We start from the raw sequence: 8,136 nt of genomic DNA on the forward strand, positions 1-8,136 counted from the left end.
GGTGGGAGGGAGGGACAGGCGGGGGAGTGGAGACAGACTTGGGGCTTACCAGTGTAACTGAAAACATGACCTCCAGGAGACACCCTGACCCAAAAAGAATATGACATAAGGTAACACCTGACTCCTTTCTCTGTTTACACGCACACAAGTGCACACATTCACCTATGGCAATGACAGGGGAGGTAGATGCCATCAACTGTCAGCAAGGCGGATAAGAAAATTTATTCAAATACTTTATTACAAGAGACTTGTGATATAGCTCAGTTGGTAGAGAACTTGCCTTGTATGCACAAAGCCCTGGGTTCAAGTCCCAAAACCTCCTAAATTAACCATGGTAGCATATAATGCAAAGTTCAAGGCCTGAGCTACCTGTATAAGACTGTCCCCCAAAACTATTATCCTCAAGGTATCACCAGAGAGCAGTCACTCCACACAGTATCTTCAAGCTCTTCCAATGTTTACTGAGACATAATTTTTATAGAATTCAGGCAACCGCAGCCCCGACTACAAAACTATTTCACCATGAAGGCAAGCCATAGGTCCAGAGATCCTGCATCTAAGTCAAAAGTATTAATTTAGCAAGGAAGGGAAGCAGAGACAGCTAAAGCAAAGTTCCAAATACACTCCTACAGCATCGCCTACCAACTGAAAAGAGCAGGTACAGGTCCTACAGCCCCTATGCCCAAAGACACAAGAAGTGACAGTCCCTAGGGGTAAGTACAAAGGATTTAAATTAAAAGACACAAAGACTTAAGATTTAAAAACTTGTCGACAGACTGCTGGGCAGCCCAGTCTACCTCCTGGCAGGAATGACTCCAGTTCAATGTTCCAGGTCTGATGTATATCATGCATTCAACACCGAAGAGAAGAGCTGTTCACACAGTGACCCGTGCTATACTTAAGATGAATATTAATATTTAAACACTACAAAATGTCCACGGTAATGTTCATTGGCCTGACTTCACCTCGGACCACCTCTGACCTGCGGCAGCACCAGTATGACCCCGTATCCGTGGCATGCCATCCAAGAAAATGTGATGAACTCGTCATTTAAGGAAGATCCGCGGGCTCCCAGTGACCTGCGAGGACAAACCAGCCCCACCAAAGGTCTTCTAAAAGCCAGCCTCTGTACTTGGTAATGAACAGCTACTGGAGTCTTGACAGCAGAGATTCTGTGCTCCCAGTGCAGGATATGGCCCAATCAATAAACCAAAATTCACAATGCCAAGTGATGAGAGCAAGCACACAGCCATACAAGAAACAAAGCCCGGGGCACCCTGTTATCCACTTCTTAACTGCACTTGGCGCCTTCAGGGGCTTCCAAAGGCTCCCATTCCCAGAGTCTCTAAGTACAGGACTCCTCTCTTGAATCTCAACTGTGCCAAATACGAGAAAGTGGAACTAACCACTTTCGTCCCACAGCTACGCCGGCTACCACTTCAACAACAAGATCCTTGGGTCCGATAAAACACAACCAAGAACGCGTCTAACTGGGAAGAAGTCACCCACAGCGCCCGACACTCACGTAGCTTTGTTCTTTTCAATTCCGGTTGGGTCTGGCCCGCAGGTGGCCACTCCAGCGGTACAGTGAACTGTGCTCTGTGGGCAGGGCAGCCCAACAAGGGCTAACAACACCTGTCTCCTCCTCCGCCTGGTGGCTGGCTGTGCTAACCCGGTCACCTGCCACACTTCTCCGTCTTAAGCCAGCGAAAACAATCAACGTCAGATCGACGCATACTCTAAATAACTGACAAATGATCCCAAAATAATTTCAAAAATTGACCGTGTATTAGCAAAATACTGTTAATTAGTGAGCCGAGATTCAGTAACAACCTAACTTGGATCCCTGCTGTTGGGCAAAATAGCTTTAGCACCGAAGCAGGAGACTCGGTTTCAATTTTTAATTTTTTTGACGTCTCAGATATGCATTAAAAAATACGTGTGGCCGCTTGTTCAGTAATCCCAGAGCCTCTCCAAGTATCCAGCGTTTCAGTACTTTCTGAAAGCGAGGGCGATCTTCCTAGTCTTATTTTGCACAATTACGTCTCCGAAAAGCCATCCTAAATTTGAATGAAAATAATTTTCTTATGCTGGGGGTGGATCCGCGGCGCTCAAAACTGGGCCGCGGAGCTCCGGCTCCCACACCAATCAGGACCTTCCAGGGCCCCCAGGGGCGAGGGCAGCAGGCTACTCACATCTGAACCTGGTCCACGGCCTGCAGGAGCCAGCGGCGGGCGAGCCAACCGCCTGGGGGGAATAACAGCACCTCGCCAGCCCCGGCAGGGGGATGGCCGCGATCGCGAGCCGGTGCCCCCTCCCCCAGGCCCGGGGGGGGGGGGCGCAGACACGACCTCGGCGGCCATCCCCCTGCCGCGCCGCGCTGGGCCCCGAGGACCGCTGCTAAGGTGGTGGTGGTGTGTGGGGGGGTGTCCCCTCAGACGCCCGCGCGTCCTCAGGAAGCGCTGCAGCGGCTACGTGGCCCACGCGAGGCGAGGCCGCGAGCGGGGAAGCAGCCCCCGAGAACCCCCGGCGCTGTCCCCGGCCCGCTTACCTGCGGCACCGCGCGCGGCGATCACTCGGCGGACGGTCGCTCGCCCCGGGCGGGCTGCGGCGAGAAGCGGGCGAGCAGGGGGCGGGGCCGCCGCCTCGGGAGCCGCGGGCCACAGCCGAGCCCGCCGGGCCTCATGAATGGGACGCGGCCGCGGCGCCGGCCGAGCTGGCGGTGGGCTGCGCGCACGCCCCGCCCCGCCCCGGCCACGTGACGCAAGCTCCGCCTCCACCGCCGGACGCGCGCCGCGGGCCCCGGGCCCCGCCGGGAGAGAGCGGCGGGCCTCGGAAGGAGCATTTGAAAAGTTTCCTCTGGTCCCTATGGCAACCTTGCGGCGCTGCGCCGGGGTTTCAGAGCCCAGCTGCCAAAAAGAGTGCAACACGGTCCGTTGCACGATGGTGTGGAAACGTAGATCTGATCACTGCAGAGCCTGTATCTTTGCCTATTTCCCCTCCAGGCTCAGTTATAAGACCTCCTATTTAAAAGTACACTTTACAAAACGGCTGCCACAGTGACTATTAGGGATGTCTGCTACCTTTTATCTTGTTTTTTTCTGCAGTCGGTTATTTCGTTGGAAGTAGAGATGAGAGCCTGTGGCAACGCTACCAAATGTCTGTTGATTTCTCCGTGCGCACGGTGAGCACATGCATGCAGTCTCGGGGCTATAGAGACATACATTTATACAAACTCTCTCCGGGATGGGCCGGGACACATCGGTGTCCTTACAACAACACAGCGTGATGGGCATAGGCTCTGCTAGGGCCCAGGAAACCAGTTCTCTGCACAGGCAACCATTTCATTCGAGTACCACGGTGTGGGATTCTACCAGGTTTCCTCAACTAAGGCCCGACAGAGACACACACCCTAACCTACTAGGAATTTTTTGCTTCATTGCGGCTTTTCATCTTACTCACCGACAAAATTTTTATTTTTAAAGATCGAAACTTTCCGGTCACTGTTAGAAGGATCTTACTCCACTGTGGAGAAGTGCAATTAAAAGAGAAAGGACCCTCTCCTCAATATCCAAGCCAATACACTGGAAACAGAGACACTTCCCTGACGCGCGCCTTGAGTCACTGTGGTTCCCATGAACCGGCATATGTGGCTTACAGTCTGGTCTGTAGAACGCGCTGTTACTGTTTGTTTTCCAGCCGTTCTTTCTCCAACTCGACTTTTCCTGTTTCTCTCGGGTAGGTCTCACTACCTACTACCTTGGGAGAGAAATAGTCTCAAGCTTCCTTCCTTTCGTCATTCAGGAAGCCCTAGACAAGCCGCCCTTCCTCTGCCACCGCCCCCTTGGGGGTTTGACAACTTACTCAGGACTGGTTCGCGTTTCTAGTATTTTCCTCATTCTCTGGTGGGTGCTTGACTTATATTACGCCTGAGGCAGAGCAGGGAGTAACTAAATTTCTGTTGAATGTCCCTCGACTTCCTGTACCTGATACCTGTGAAGTTGGGGCACACCTCCCAGCTCCCATCTGCTTCACTGCTCAAGTCTTGTCTCACCTTCTGACCCTACCACCTTCCGGCTCCATAGCCAGGAGCCTTTCCCCACCAATTGTCCCACTTCTAGTCTAGATGGAGCTTAGTTTTATTTTATTTGTTGTTGTTTTGTTTTGTTTTCATCTAATCAGTCTTCTTCCACTATTTCAAACAAGGGAGGCATTCTTATCCCTTATGTAGTTTGGTAGAAGATGTTTTTCCCTTGGGGCTTGTGTTTTGTGCTTTTTTTGTTTTGTTTTGTTTTGTTTTGTTTTTTCAAGACAGGGTTTCTCTGTGGCTTTGGAGCCTGTCCTGGAACTAGCTCTTGTAGACCAGGCTGGTCTCGAACTCACAGAGATCCGCCTGCCTCTGCCTCCCTGTTTTGTGCTATTTTGATGTTTTGTTTAAGAATGGACATTATGCCGGGTGGTGGTGATGCATGCCGTTAATGCCAGCACTGGGAGGCAGAGGTAGGGGCATCTCTGTGGGTTCGAGGCCAGCCTGGTCTAAGGGTGAGTTCCAGAACAGCTAGGGAGACACAGAGAAATCCTGTCTTGGAAAATAGCACTAGGAGGAAAAAAGAAAAAGAATGGACATCTCTCCATGTGCTTTCCGGACTTGTTGGCCATGGCAGCCTCCCATTACATGCCATGGAACAGCATATTCTTCCAAGATCAGACGGGGTCGGGCGCGTTCAGGGTGGTATGGCCGTAGACGGAGGCGCGTTTTCTATGTCATGCCCCAAGCTGTCTGTTTACTCAGTGTCTGTTTCTTATTCACCCAAATAACATCCTTGATGGTTAAGAAATGGAATGGGCACGCTTGCTAAACTATTCTTAAACCGTTTCTAGATAGTACCTGAACCCATTGCTGCTATATGATGAACAAAAAGTCACTGTATCAAGAAAACCAAAGTGATGGTGGCTAAAGTCTTTCCTAGTATCTTACAATGCTCTTCAGCTTACATCTTGGAAAATGGTTGTTTTGAATATCAATAGGCCATGGTTTTAATATAAGCTTGAACTTTCTTTCAGCTAGTATTCACAAAAGGTTTGTGTGTGGGCATCTTCTCCAATCCCATCTTCAGTGAACTCCCCCTTACTCCCAGTTGTGTTCCTTAACTTAGCTGTGTCCCGTATATGAGTTACTGACCTCAAATAGTGGACCCCAAAATACATGTAAACGGCTCATACAAGGACACCTCAAACTTTAATTATGCTTAATTTCCATAAAGGCATATCTCATTCTAATCAAACATCTGGGGCTCACTCAATGTATATCAGCTATCTTTCATGTGAGGTTAATTTGTCTTTTTTTTTTTTTTATCTTTAAGCTTGGTAAACCTGAGAAGGATTTGATAAGCCGTAAGATCTGTAAAGATGAACTTTGGACCATTCCTTTTTTTCCAGCTAAGCCAACAGAACCCTTCAGGCTTTCTGCTTATCCCTTGGCGGCAATATCACCAGACCCAGCTACCTGGAACAGCATAACTGAAGCGTCTCCTTCCTTTGGAAGCCTGTCCCTCCTCCACTCATGATACTGCCCAGGCTAACGTCACCAAGGTCCCTCTTGCTGCCAAACATGTTGGACTCCTTTGGGACCTGCATCTCACGAGACGTTCTTGACACCATTTCCTTCTTGAAGCTTCCTCCTTCCTCCTACATTCATCAGCTGAACACCTCTGAAACCTATATGCTCTAGCAGGTGGCTTTCACTCTCCCATCAAAGCCCACAGTGATGTCAGATTCTAGCCCATCCTTTGCACTCCCCTTTCGGCCCGGTCCAGAATCTCCTATCCCGGCTAGTGGCGCTACCATACCATTTAGTGATCTTTCTTAGCAGCCTAGGGGAGAGTCTCAATCTGCTACTCCCGTGGCATATCCATCCTGCCTGGGTATTTCTGTCTAGAGTTCTCTGCAGAACGGCCACAACAGCCATATGTCACGTCCTCTTCATTTGCCCGATATGTGGCCTCCCTCTGGTTGCAGTAAATCTCTCCATCCCTCTGAAAGCAAGGCAAAGGAGCCTTCTTCCCATCCTTGCAGTCAGTAACTGATTGCCTTCAGTGAAAACTCTGACTTCCCGAGAGTCCCCTAACGCCCCAGTGTTCTCTCCTGTGCATCTGCTCAGCCGGCCCTTCTGCGTTCATGACACTTTACTTTCCACGTTCATTTCCATATTCCTTGCATTTTCCTCTTTACAAGAAGTCAGCAGGCTTGCTTCTCGCTCAGAGAAGTCTGCTGGCGAGATGAAAAGCAGAAGTCGTCTGAAAGACATTTCCTTCCTGCCTTTTATTTCCAAAACTCTAAAATTACCAAAGTCAAGAAGGAGACGAGGTACCTTTCAGGAAATCCTGGAAGAGAATCTTTCTCTGGAGTCAGGAGGGGAAAATCATACGCCCTCCTGTCTGGCAGTTCGGAGGGCAGGGCGGGGTGGGGACTGAAACTTTCGAAAGACAACTTTGCTGTTTCTGGCTTTGGCATTTCCTGGGTCAAATGGCAACCCGCATTTCCGTGCCATCACCGTATGCCCTGCTCTTTTTGGAATTATATTCATCCCAGACTGAGACAGGAGTGACTCAGATCGGCTCTCCCAGCTTGTAACTTAGAGATGCGGAAAACTGTCCCCAGGCCTCCAAGACTCTGAAAGCTGGTTTTGGAAAGAGAGAGACTTTATTTTTAACTGACTCACAAGAGTGTAAATTTTTAGGTGACGTAGCATAGCATGCCATTTCGATACATGTAGAGTACTGTGTCATGATTAAACCAAGTAAACTGGCTCACCACTGAGATGTTTAGATTCTTTGACTTAGGAACATTCATACTGTCCATGGGTAATTTTATATGTGCAATTAATTGATGTCAACCATAGTCATCCTCTTGTACCTCAGAGCTCTACAAGTTCTTTCTTCTCTCGGTTATATGCCTGCCCCTGTTAGCCCTCCTTCCTCTTTTCCCATCTCTTACATGCTCTTCATAGGTTCTGGCAACCTTTACGTCTGCTTGCTCTCTAGTCCTGAAGAGATCAGCATCAGCTTTCAGGTGTAAATGAGAATGTCCCCGGTTTGCTCATCCTCTCTCCGTGGCTTCTACTGCCCTCCCCCAATCAAAGACTCCCTTTTTCCCTCAGGTCCATAGATTGACCTCGTAGGGGTAGCAATCATAGCTCTTCCTCGGTGCATACCAGGCGATCAACAAACCCCTACTGAACAATAAAGATGGATTTATTTTTCTAGGAATATGCTTGTCTCGGGGTCCAGACCATCTCTCCCACTAAAAAGAAAAACACAAGGTTGCTGCATGGTTATAGGGACAGACCTTCCTGGGGGTGGCAAGGGAGTGAAGGAAAGACAAACACAGACAGAAATCTGAGCTCTCAGTGGGAGAAACTGCAGCACCCAGGAAGCTCAGCCTGTTTGTTATATACAGTTGAACATGGAGGAGGGTTATTTCACACAGCTGAACAAAGAGGTGGGGTTGTTACACACAAGTAAACAAGGACGCAGAGCCCACAGCTGGATAAACAGGCAGGTTCAGTCTTCATAGAAGAAACCTCTGGAGGGGGGCAGTCAGTCTTCGAGTCCTGAACATCTCGGGGAGAAAGTTATGATGGGCGTCTCCTGCAGACACTGTCAACATCCACACAGACAGAAGGGAAGGCTTCCCATTTCCCTCAGGTCTAAGGCTGGAGTCCTATCTATAGCGGATCTTGTAACAACAACATGCATTCATTCAGGACCCCACACACTCAGGGCTTCCTCCACTATCCACGCAAGGCGAAATGCTTAAAATACATTCTGGAAAAGTCTATGAACTGGCAAGAAACTAAGATGTAGAGAAGCAGGAAGACAGGATGAAGGCCAGAGCCAGAGGGAGCAGAAGTCACCCTGTGGCCCCAAGGCTATTCGCTAAACCTGAATCTGAACATTGCTTTCTGCAACCCTGCCTGAAAGGGCAGAAGGAAAAGGTAACATCTGCTTACTAGAAGACCAGTATAAATGGACCCCCCATAAGCAAAATAAAAGAATGAGGAAGAAATAACAGTGTTTTTGAAAGCCCACTCCCAAACTCACCAAAGCTGACACACATAAGCCAGAAAGCAGGTCT

At 49.4% G+C, this 8,136-nt stretch overlaps 1 protein-coding gene across 1 annotated transcript in view; it reads right to left on the reverse strand.

Moving 5' to 3' along the window:
• The window catches only part of Lpin2 (lipin 2), a 64,941-nt gene extending 62,222 nt beyond the window's left edge, over positions 1 to 2,719 (reverse strand). The window contains exon 1 of the mRNA XM_050166192.1: positions 2,552 to 2,719. The gene's annotated coding sequence lies outside the window, so the exon portion shown is untranslated. The remainder of the gene's footprint in view (positions 1 to 2,551) is intronic.
• Between the last annotated feature and the right edge of the window lie 5,417 nt (positions 2,720 to 8,136).

Source organism: Alexandromys fortis, unplaced genomic scaffold, assembly GCF_014885135.2.
Source record: "Alexandromys fortis isolate MF-2015 unplaced genomic scaffold, M_Fortis_MF-2015_v1.1 scaffold_143, whole genome shotgun sequence".
Classification (NCBI taxonomy): Eukaryota; Metazoa; Chordata; class Mammalia; order Rodentia; family Cricetidae; genus Alexandromys; species Alexandromys fortis.